Genomic DNA, 12,742 nt, shown 5'->3' with positions numbered 1-12,742 from the left:
CGGGTTCTAGCTCCGGGCGGGGGCTCTGCTCGGGCCGCCCGCGCGTCCCGCTCCGCCGGCCCTTCGCCTCGGCCCGGAGCAGGCGGCGGCCGCGTGCGCCCAGGGCGGCCGGTACCCCTCCCCCTCCCCTCCCCCTCCCCTCCCTCCCCCTCCCCCTCCCCCCTCCCCCTCCCCGCGCCCGCACGCCCGGGAGCGCCGTCCAGCCTCGGCTCGGCGGCTCCGCAGGCACCGAGCCACCGGGTCCCCCCGGAATTTCCTTCTGGGCGTAGCGCTTCCCCGGGGGAGGAAGGGAGAGGGGGAGGAAAGAAAGGAAGCCGAGAGCGCCCGGGCAGGGCAGCGCCCCCAGCCCCGTCGGAGATACCCTTTTGCTCCAACTCCGGGTAACTCAAGAAGAGTCTGCACAAAGCTCGGGGCTCGGGGAGGAGTCCGGGGTGGAATGCACGGGAGGCAGTGGTGCCGGCCGAAACCCGGGGTTGAAATTCTATCCCGCACCCAGCCCTTGCCCTGAAATCCTGCACTTGAGCTGGTGGGTGTTATTTCAGGTCAGCCGCACTTCGGAGAAGGCAGGAGGGCAAACTTCTGGCTTGGTGCGATTCGCCTCTTCGGCCTGCAGTGCGAGCCTTTACGGCCCACAGCAGGGCCGGGGCCCCAGAGGGAAGCCCTGTCGTTTGCTCCGTGGATTTCCACCTGCTCGGAGGTGTAACAACTCTGGAGGCTTAGTTTCTTTTTCTTTTCTTTTCTTTTCTTTTCTTTTCTTTTCTTTTCTTTTCTTTTCTTTTCTTTTCTTTAATCAACATTAGCAAAGCCTAATATTTCATTCATTAGCTATCTACTGAGTATCAGACACCGTGCTAGGCAGAGCCCTGGTCACGGTTCAGGCAGTTTTAAAAAGCATTTTATTTTGTCGAAAGCAGTGGCTGCCTAGCAATTCTTAATGTATTTTAAATACATGCATTTCTTCTCCAACTGGCTGTAATAACTTCCTTAGAACTCATCTGAACCATACTGGCAATGATGGCTTAAAGACAGTGAATTCAAAAAAAAAAAAAAAGACAGTGAATTCTACTGATTACCAACTACTAGGTATTGGCCTGAAGATGAGCTAAGACCTTTTAAATGTATTTTAAATTGTTATCCTTGATAGATCATAACGCCGAGATTCTGATGGGGTTTTATGTCGAGCGTATTCTGACTTCACATTGATTCCTATTTTGCATGCCTGCTTCTTAGGGAAAAGTTTTCTTCTATTTGCTTTTTTTTCCCCTCAACATTCCAAAGGCTGTGATCTCAATGTGTCTATGAAGGCGGCACGTTTTTCAATTTTAAAATATTGAATCATAGGCAAACCTCAAAGGGAAAAGAAAAAGAAAAGGCAACGTTTGTTCTGATCGTTGCTCTAAAAATGCCTGGGCCAATTTATTTTTTGGCTGTTGATTTTTAAAGGAACCCTTTAACTGAGAGGAAGGTGGAATGTCAAGAAGCTGAGCCATTAGGTTTGCATTTTCTCAATCTGAAAATGCGTGCACAGCAGCAGCATTTGTGAACCCAGACCTATGACAATATATGTAAATGAAATACTTAATAAATGCAAAACTCTTTTAAAATATGAACAGTCTGACATGTGTCATGTAATATGGCAAAAATGCAGGTTTGTATTCTTCAGTCTCTCTGATAGCTAGTGAATTGTACTAAAGTCTTATAATACCAAAGATAGGCTATTAGCACTGAAATCTGAGGAATTCCTATCCTCACTCCATATTTTCTTGCTTTTCTGAAGTTATGTTTTATTGTCTAAATGATCATTTCTTCTGGTTTGAATATTGGGTGGCAGTCAGTGAAAGAGGTCGCTGTGATGGGTATAAGGCTTTATTCCCTGATGCTACTGTCATTCCCCTCCTCCGTCCCTAAAGTATATGTCAAAAACAACCAAGCACATGAGTACATTTAACATACAAATATCACTTTCTCTTGATTTTTAAAATCTACCAAAGGGGCATAAGAAGTGGCATTAAAGGAGCTATCACTTTATAGTAGTAACAGTGTCACCGTTAGAGTTAATTGGGGAAATAAGCCCAAATGATTCTCCTAGTGAAACACTTCTAAATCAAGCTGGTCTGACCAACAACCACCTGGACCTCCGAGGGAGGACTGTGTCAGTGGCATTAACCAGAGGAAGCAGGGGAGCCCATCTGGAGGAGATGAGGATCATGCCAGAAACTCTAGAGAGAGAATCACATACACTGGAGCTCCCAAGGGCAGGGGACCATGCAACTTGCTGAATGCTCATTTGTAGAGAACAGTTGTTCTACATTGAGAACATCTACAGAAAATTAAATAACCAACCTGTTCATGGTTAGTTAGATAAGGGAGGTCTCTCACCTTTTTGCAGGGAAATGGGGAAATCCCTGAAAAAAAAATATTTTAAAGGCATGGGTGTAAATTATAGAAATGTTCAAAACTGGATGAAAAGAGTAGGAAGGAGAAAAGACATCAGGGATTGGGAGGCATTTATTCATTCATTCGCTTGACAAATGCTTATTGAGCACCTACTAGCTCCAGGCACTGATCAAGCTTTGGGGTTACAGACTCTTCCTGAATGGAGCTTATACTGCATTCATTAAAATTAATGCCTGCCATTAGCGCCTTGCTAGGAGAGAGAAAAAAGCAATTCCTTATTTGTTACTAGCTTTTAATTGTATGCTTTGCTTTAGGACGCACTCTCTTTGTTCAGTGGAATCAACAAAATTCCAAATACAGTTTTGCCCATTGATTCATTCAAGTTCAGCTCCCAAAGGCTGTCTGAACTCATCAACTTTCACACAGGGAGAGGAAAATTAACATTTCAAGCACCTGCACCTGTTCTGGGGGGCATTAGAAACATTAGCCCACTTAATCCACACAATGACACCCAAGGCTATTATTATCACCTTCTCACAGATGAGCAAACTGAGGCTCAGAGGTGTTAAATTCCTTACTCGGGCCAGCAGTGGGAGAAGTCGATTTTGAATCTAAATCAGTTCTCCCAAGTCTGTCCTCCTCCAGCATGAGAATCCATCAAGCTGTGTGAAGTCACCTTAGAAACTGCAAGGTGTTTCGAAAGTGTAGGTAACTCTTGGTTTATTTCTAAATATCAGTTCTTACAGTGATAAGTAACAAGACATGACATGACTGTCATTTCATTGTTGTTAGTGAAATGGTTCCTGTGCATCTTCCTGTTGTGTGATTTTTTTTCACTTAAAGTAATGATCTAGAAACAGGGCCAAAATAATGACTTATCCTTTTATCCATAGATGTCTATCATCAGGCCCCTGTCCTGAACAATTTGTGTTCTCAAGCCAGTACCTCTGACCTGGGCTCTCTGGATATTATTCTGCTGTGTTAAAGATTGGGTTTCTTCTAATTAAGGCACTCCAGCAAAAAGAACTCAATTAGAATGAAAACGGCAGAATCATTTCAGCTTCTAACCAATTGCACCTTCTATACAACCCCACAGCTACTAACTAAATTTTCTTTATAATCATTTTCTGTAATTCTCAGAATAGTTAAGCATTATCTGAATGTCAAGAAGCATCCTTGGGACAGAAGGGATCTTTGCAGTTTAATTACCAAACTCTAGAAAAATACAAATGAATCTCTGGAACCTGTGCGAAGACTGCTGCTACCAGAAGTTTCTCCACTGCACACGGATTGGTGGAGCAGCGAGTGATGTCACAGCCTTGAGCGAATAAATACTGAGCTGCTTAAAACTTCATTGTTTCCCTTTGTGGAGAAGTTGGAATCCACTCAATAGAAAGAATCAACTGTGGCGATTTTCGTTTCTGTAGAGCAGTTTGTTAAGGAGAATCCAATATCCCACAGATAATCTGAAAGGAAGGGAGGCACCCAAGTTTGTAAGGTGTTATAGACATAAAAATAGGGGTGCCTGAGTGGCTCAGTGGATGAGCGTCTGTCTTTGGTTCAGATTGTAATCTCGGGGTCCTGGGATCGAATCCTCCCCACAGGGAGCCTGTTTCTCCCTCTGCCTCTCTGTGTCTCTTATGAATAAATAAATAAATCTTTTTTAAAAAAAGACACAAAAATAAATTTAAAATTTTTCTTTTCTTCTCTATAGTTTTCTTGCCAATCGCATTTCCTGCCAGGGTGCCTACTGTATGAAGGTGGGTCCATGGTGAAGGTTACTTTGTAGGTTGGTCCTGAATCACTGTTGGGGAGCTTCACTCTGTGTGTGCTTCCAAACCACCATAGTCCTTTTGCAACACCCATCTCAAGAGAAGAGTTTTCTGTCAACCTACAATTTCCAGTGTTTTCATGGAAACCCTTTGTACGGCATTTCACAATTTACAAAGTTCTTCTACAAACGTACTCTCACTTTGGTCTTGGCACAGTTGAGAGGTGGGAACATCTACTGGTGTGTTCTTCAATTTGCAAATGGAGACGAGGCATCTGAGATGCAGAGAAATGCCCCGGCTGCTCCAGGACAAGAGGGCTACATTTTCCATTTCAAAGTTCCCAGATCTGGGGCACCTGGGTGGCTCAGTGGTTGAGTGTCTGCCTTTGGCTCAGGTCATGATCCCAAGGCCCTGAGATCAAGTCCTGCATCGGGCTCCCTACAGGGAGCCTGCTTCTCCCTCTGCCTGTGTCTCTCATGAATAAATAAATAAAAATCTTTTTAAAAGAAAGAAAGAAAAGGAGTGGGCAGTCTTCCCACTAACCACCCTACCTCTGCAAGGAAGCCAGTTTGCACTCCACATTGAGCTGTCCGATTTTCCATTTAAAAGTTCCCAGATCTGTTCAGACATATAAATGATAGCATTATCAAGCTTTATTAACAGAAGGGAAAAGTTCCACTCTCCGTTTCCCCTGAGACCTTTGAAAGCGACCTTTAATTCTTCAAGTCATTTTTTATTTCTGACCAGATGGCATAATAGACAATTGGTGCCCATTGGAATCGTGTTTATTTTCAGCCGGCTTAAACTCCTGCTTCTGCTCTGTAGGATATTTCAGGTTCGTGTTCAAAAGCTGCTTAGCTGTCCAGCTATTGGTCGATTGGTCAGTGAGGGTGAGTGAATTATGCTAAAATAGTGCTAGCTTAGCTGAATTTTAAGGAGTTATTCACAGGAACAGAATGTTTGGAGCTAGCATTCTACTGGGCATATGTACCTGATGCTGGATCCTGATATTTTTTACAGTTACTTAAGGAGATTCTCTCTTTTTTTTTCTTTTCTTAAATATGCATCCTGAACTGGTCTGTCTCCATCAATTTAACACATTTGAAGGATATTCCACATTCCTGCCAGAAGATGATGGATACTGCTGATCCTGTATCCAGCCCCATCTGTAGCATCTCGGCCTCCACCCGGGGTGTTAAACAGATTATTTTTCTATCACTCTTGCCCATACTAAATATGCTGAATGCTGTATCTCTAAACTAGCTAGCCCACTCTCACAGCCTGAGTCTCTATTATCGGCAGCCACAGCATGCATATTTCTATTTAGTTTCCAGTCCTTAGGGAATCCTCTCTGTGTGCCCTTCCTGAGTAACAAAATCTTTGGATTTTCCCTTTTCTGTTACATCTCCTGAAATACTCATCTTCGAATGTGTATTCGGAATGGTTACAGATAGCCTTCCCACAACAGTAACATGCCCCTGCCTGCTTTGAATTCTGGCACACGGCGACAATGCGAGCGTTTTATGCATGCTTGCCTGTGTCTTCCGGCTCTGTTCAGTCCCAGTGCATGTCTCGCTGCAGTTTCCGTAAGCACAGTGGTTCACGAGCTCTTCTAAAATGCGCACCCCTCTTCATTCCAAATCCTCGCCTCTTTGCCTTGGATGCGCAGTCCTATACCAAGGTCTTGGTTAAGGCACTAGTTGGCTCTCCCTAAGCTGCCAATATCGAGACGCTTCTGTAAAACCAGCGCATACAAAGTAGCAGATTTATATTTGTATGCTGAACCCTCGAGTATAGACAATAACAGAGGCGCTAAAATGCCGTTGAGAATTATGGCTTGAGCGTTGCAGGTGTGCAATCAACAGACTGGCTTTCCTACAAACAGCGCACTTCATCGCAAGGGCAAATTGGGCCTTAGGAAAGAAAGGCAGGAGGGGGTACCTGCCCTGTTAGCCCAAAATGCCCCTGGAATGGCACCTCTTTTCTTTGCAATTGAATCTGTAGGCTGACAAATTTATTCCGGTGTTGTTCAAAAATAACTAATCTTTATTCCTATTTATGTTTTTCAGACTACCATAAAATTGCTAGAGGCATATGTATAATATGCTCTGTGTGTCCTGATGGTTTTGATCCTTTGAATGAAAGAGAGCAGCTGCCAAGGTAGGGATCTGGGATGTGATTTCGTTTACTTTCTGGATACATTTTCTTGGGAACAAATAAGCCTTTTTCCAGCTATGATTTACCCAGGAGAAAGCGTGACTAAAAGCATCTCCAGCACAAGAAGCTTTCTCTGACTGAACAGTCAAAATAGGCTTGCCTTTCCCCAGGAGCGAACTCGCTCAAGTAGCCCCACTCATCATTACTCTTCATTAGGGATCATTTGCACTTCGACTTGGGAGAGAAGGATGTCACGGCCCTTGACAAATCTTGAAGAGGATTCCTGTTTTAGAGGCTAAGCAAAGAGGCATGAGGTCAAGTGATTTTGCCAAAGATTTGCAGATCTTCCCGTCCGTGTTTCCACAGTCCCTGGTAGCGCAGGGACAAAGGTGTGCTCCCATAGAGCTGTTTGCAGGAGGAGAGAGCAAAAAAGAAGAAATTGGTGGAAACAAGGCTAACACCTGAGGCTAATGGTGCAGAGAAATAGCCAGGATGGCTTGAAACCAGAAGAAAGAGGTCTGGGTAGAGGCTGCCATTAAATGGGCAATAAATGGTTAGTAACCAACCACCCATGTTTACTCACAGAAAGGGAATAACAGACATAGTCGTCCAGTCGTTGAATATGTTCTTACCAAGGGGCTGCTATGTGAATGGCATTGTTCCAGATATCCTATGGAAAAGTAAAGAAATATTAAATTAATCTTCTATGAATTTCCCATACAACCAGGGAGACAGGGCATATAAGCATATCTGAATGCACGCGACCATGACATCCCAGAACCTAGTGGAAGTCCTGGGGCATAGTAGATGCTCAGTAAATGTTTGTTAAACTAATGGTTCTTCACTCGCTACCAAGCCCGAACTCACACTCTGCCCAAGTGGTTATGCATGTGATCTGACTCTTGAAAGTTTAAGTAGCAGGTTTTAGGGAAATTACACTTAAGTTGGTTGTTACGGTAAGTTTCTAAAAAATGTTTGGCCCTCAATTTTCAATAACTTCTGACTTTCAAAAAAGTTGTAAATATAGCAAATCAATTCCTTGTATCTTTCATTCATCTTCATTTTTTCTTTTTAAAAAATTTTTTTCATGATTAAGTTTCTTTCTTTTTTCAAAACTTTATTTATTTATTCATGAAAGACACAGAGAGATAGAGAGGCAGAGACACAGGCAGAGGGAGAAGCAGGCTCCACACAGGGAGCCCGACGTAGGACTCGATCCCGGGACTCCAGGATCATGCCCCGAGCCAAAGGCAGGTGCTTAACCACTGAGCCACCCAGGGATCCCATGTTTTAAGTTTCTATTTAAATTCTAGTTTGTTGGAGCACTTCGATGGCTCTCAGGGTCAAGCCAAACAGCGAGATCAAGCCCCTCATTGGGCTCTGTGCTGAGAATGGAGCCTGCTTAAGATCCTCTTTCTCCTTCTCCCTCTGCCCCTCCCCTCTCCCGTTTTTTTTTTTTTTTAAGATTTTATTTATTTATTCATAGAGACACAAAGAGAGGCAGAGACACAGGCAGAGGGAGAAGCAGGCTCCATGCAGGGAACCTGATGTGGGACTCGATCCCCAGTCTCCAGGATCATGCCCTGGACTGAAGCCAGCACTAAACCGCTGAGCTATTAGGGCTGTCCCCCTCTTCCCTTTCTTAAAAAAAAAAAAAAAAAGTCTAGTTAGTTAACATATGGTGTAATATTGGTTTCAGGAGTAGAAGTTAGTGATTCATCACTTACACATAATACCCAGTGCTCATCACAAGTGCCCTCCTTAATACCCATCACCGACCCAGCCCATCCGCCACCTACCTTCCTCCATCAATCCTCTGTTCTCTATAGTTAAGAATCTCTCTTGTGGTTTGCCTCCCTCTCCCTTTTACTTTCCCTTATGTTCATCTGTTTTGTTTCTTAAATTCCACACACGAGTGAAATCATATGCTATTTGTCTTTCTCTGACTTACTTCACTTAACATTAAACTCTCTAGCCCCATCCATGTTAGTGCAAATGGCAAAATTTTCATTCTTTTTTATGGCTGAGTAATATTCTGTTGTATATATTGACTTAACTTCTTCAGATGTTAACATCTTACATAACCAGAGAACAATGATCAAAGCCAGAAAGTTAACATGGTTACAATACTATTAACTGGTTTACAGACATTCAGATTTCACCAGTTGCCTACTTTAACAGCCATTATCTGATCTAGGACAAGATCCAGGACCACACATTATATTAAGTTGTCAAGTGTCCTTACTCACTTAGAATCTGACTCCGTTCCTTAGTCTTTTTTTTTTTTTTTTTGCCTTTCACGACCTTGACTCTTTTAAAGAGTACTTCCCCATTATTTTGTAGAATATCCCTCAATTTGAATTTTTCTGATGTATCCTCTTGATTAGATTTAGGTTGTGTCTTTGGGGCAAGAATCCCACTGAAGCACTGGTGTGCCCTTTCCAAGCACATGATGTCACTATGTCTTACTCTGGGTGGTATTCATTTTCATCATTTCATTCTGGTGGTATATGACGGTTTCTCCACTAAAAGGTTACTATTTTCCATTGTAATGATGAGTTTCTTATGGGAAGATACTTAGAGACTGTGCAAATACTGTTTCTCATTATACTTTTGCCCATCAATTGCATGATCCACCTATGATTCTTACTTGCACCCTTTATTACTGTGGTGTTTGTCAAATGGTAATTGTCTTCTTCCACCATTCCTCTCACATTTATTAATCAGAATTCTGCTACAAAGAAGACCTATTTCTTATCCCATTCATCTATTTATTGAACTATTTTTAAAATAAAGAATAGGATTGCTAGGCACTAACACAGAGCAAGCACTGGGTGAGCAATGATAACCAGGTTGAGTGATAACCAGAGTGAATCATGCTATCTTGACCAGGTAGTGTTGGGCAGGGCCAGAGTGCTCCTGAGAGTATTAAGCTATTACATAACTTTCTGCATACTTTATAAAGAAGAAAGAAAACATCTGGGGAACCCTCTCGGGTCCCCTCCCTCCTCAGGAGCTTTGTAGCTTTGTACTATGGCTCAATAAATTTTGTTTTGCTGCAAGAAAGGAAGGAAGGAAGGAAGGAAGGAAGGAAGGAAGGAAGGGCACCTGGGTGGCTCAGTGGTTGAGCATCTGCCTTTGGCTCAGGTCGTGATCCTGGGGTCCTGGGATTGAGTCCTGCATCAGGCTCCCTGCAGGGAGCCTGCTTCTCCCTCTACCTATGTCTTTGCCTCTCTCTGTGTGGCTCTCATGAATAAACAAATAGAATTTTTTAAAAAAAGAAGGAAGGAGGGAAGGAAGGAAGGAAGGAAGGAAGGAAGGAAGGAAGGAAGGAAGGGAGGGAGGCAGGGAGGGAGGGAGGGAGGAAGGAAACATACAGCCAGAGTCTAGGGTAATACCCTGCCCCCACCCTGAGAGCCTAGCACGTGGAAATCTGCTCCGTGTTTGCAGTTCTCAGCAGTGAGCATAAGTTGGAGGGAGCACCTAAGGTTATTCCTATTCCATCTTCTCTGCCAGCCTTTCCCCAGTGAAGTCTGGTTTGAGCACCACCTCAGGCTGAGTATCCCTCCAAGTACCTCGACAGGGCCAGTCCTCGTCCCCCATGTAAATATGTTTGAAATATAGCTTTGGGGTCAATGGGAATTTGAAGAAACTAAAACTCCTTTCTGTTCTTTCTTTGGTTGATGAGGGCAGAGATCACTTCTAAACCCTGTGTTGAGCCTTGTAACGCCATCAAGCATTAGCCCAGTTTCACCGCCAGCCCTTATAGGGTGACTAAGCCTGTCTGACAGACAGAAGTGGCCTAGAGTGGCATCTCTCTCTTTGCTCTAACCCCTAATTGAGAGCTAGCTCTAGCCATAGGGCAGTAGAGATCTCATCTTTCAAATTGGTAGGGTAGCAGCAAGGAGATACTCCAGGAAAAACATGGAAAACCTCCCAGATTCCTTTGCTGAGGCACAGAGCGTTGAGTCCCTGGGTGCACTCTTATGTGGCCAGGTGGGTTAGGGCATTGGCCCAAAACCTGCAGCAGAAGAGAGAGGGGCAGGCCCCACCGTCACCACACAGAGCTCCTACCCTGTCAGAGACAAAATTCTCATTTTCCTATGGAGAGAGAGAGAGTACAGTTTTGCTGGTTAACAGCAAATCTTTAGATTCAGTTCTGTGTTCACCCCTCAGCTCCACCATGACTATGTGACCTCAGACAAGTCATCTGTTCTATACATCTGTTTCCTCAACCACAAATTGGCATTCGAGTAGCACTCAATGAATGGTGGCCATGACTAATATTATTAGTGAAACTGGTTGTCCCATGGCCATATTCTGATGCTTCTTGTCTTGTAGCTCAGGAATCTGGCAGGGGGGAGGGGTTTCCTCATGGTCACTCAGATTGCCTTTTTGCATCACTGCCATCCACTTTAATTCCATTATTCTCAGGAAATTAGATAGTGTCTACTGACCAGAGTGTTACGCATATGGGTACAGATTATTAAGATATCATCTATTTAAAGTGTCATAATATTATATATAAGTATCAGTGGATAAAAACCAAAGCAAGGTTCAACAAACCAAAACTACTGCTTGCAACAGACAAGTGAAACCATTCTTGACTATAGGTTTCTCAGTACACTCATTTAACCCTAATGAATTCACCCCTGTGCTTGGGAGAATCATCCCAGACGGCCGCACCACCGTATATACTTTGTTTCTTTATTTTTATAAGGGTAGTTTAGTTTCCATTATTTGTGATAATTCTTATTAGCATATATTATCCAAATAATGATAACCTAGTTTTATGAGGCCTAACTGAAGATCACTGTTATTAAGTCTTGCTGAGAAGTGGGGCATGACTGCCAAACTTTTTATAAGAATTACAGGGTTCCTGGGCTCAAAGCAATGTACGGCAGGACTCGGGAGTTCAAGACAAACACATAGGACTGTGAAAGCCAGTAGAAGCTAAATGCAGATCTGAGGAAGAAAAGTATTGTTAAAAGCCTGGGTTCCAAGAATCTCATAGAATTTCTATGAAAGGAGCACTTGCATTAATTATTAGTTTATCCCCTTAAATTAAGAAGTCTGCCTAATCCAAATATATGCCTATACTGAAGAATGAATCAATGTGTGTGTGTGTGTCTGTGTGTTTCCTCTATTACATGTGAAAGGTCAGAACAAAGATGGAAAATCAGAGGTGCTATGCCTAAGAACCTTCACTGATAAGCAGTACTTTGAAAAGCTCAGCCATGTGTGGTTTGGAATCTTGCCCTGAATATTTTTCAGGATTCTACAGAAATATCCTCTTGGTCAGTAAATTTCTTGTACAGCCTAGTGAAGGAATTTATAGGCACAGTTTAGCCAGAATGGCTCTGGGTGAAAAGTGACATATGCTCATCTCTCTCTTTCTCCCTATGAAAAGAATCTGTGGCAACTACTCTCACCTAGCTTCTGAACATCAGAAGCCCACTAAGCCCTTAGAGAGTAACGACTTATGCCAGGCAGGTAGAAAATTACACAGTTTTTATTACTTTATTGCATGTGAATCTCCTGGTGTGCAGCAAGGTGATTAAAACTTTCTATGGCCTGATTTATTTTCATGCTGATTTGCAAGGCTGCCTTAGCATCTCTACATTCCTTATAATTTGGGCATTTATTACATACTTTACAAGGCACTTGTGTAATATGATATCAAACTTGAAAGTGGTATTGTATACACAGAAACTCTATTAATAAAAATTACTAAGTAGCGCTATTTGTTTGTAGTAAAAGGAGACTCACTTATACACAAGATGGAAGATTCTTCTATGCACAGTGATTCAATTAGCAACTTGGAGGTTTGTTTTGCCAGCTTAGCTGAGAGACTGATTTCTACAAAGTTCCTTGGCCAAACTTATCTCAACTATTAACCTATCCATTCCCATCCAGGTACTTTTGATTTGCACACATGGAAGAGTCTCTATATGAGTTTTACAAAACTTGCGTGAAGATATCTTTTTAATCACCATCCTAGAGAATGTTGACCTGGTCAAGGCAGTTGTTGTGTTGGCTGTACCATATGCAGCTGTATCTCTCACTCCATTGATCAACCCAGTGGAATAAACCGAGTCTAGGTTGCCCCTCTCATAGTGTATCTCTCTCAAAGTGTTTTTAACATCCCTCTCAGACCCCAAATTCTGTGAAATAACTGGAGCCTAAAATGATCTCCTCGTTCAACTCTAACCACAAGCAATCTAAATTGCCATCCTTACCTTGGTCCCATTCCCACTATGGAAAGTAAGTTAGCAAGAAGTGCTGAGTGGACCCTACCGCAGCCAGCGGAGTTACCATGACTGATACCGGTGGGATGTGAAGCCCAGGGACATTGATTTGGTGCAGCTTCTCATCTTCCCCTTCAGGACATCCTCTTCACAAACCAGGATCTAAAA

The sequence above is a fragment of the Canis aureus genome, chromosome 17 (assembly GCF_053574225.1).
Source record: "Canis aureus isolate CA01 chromosome 17, VMU_Caureus_v.1.0, whole genome shotgun sequence".
NCBI classification, from domain to species: Eukaryota; Metazoa; Chordata; class Mammalia; order Carnivora; family Canidae; genus Canis; species Canis aureus.
The sequence above is the reverse complement of the archived record's forward strand: the minus strand, read 5'-3'. Positions refer to the sequence as shown.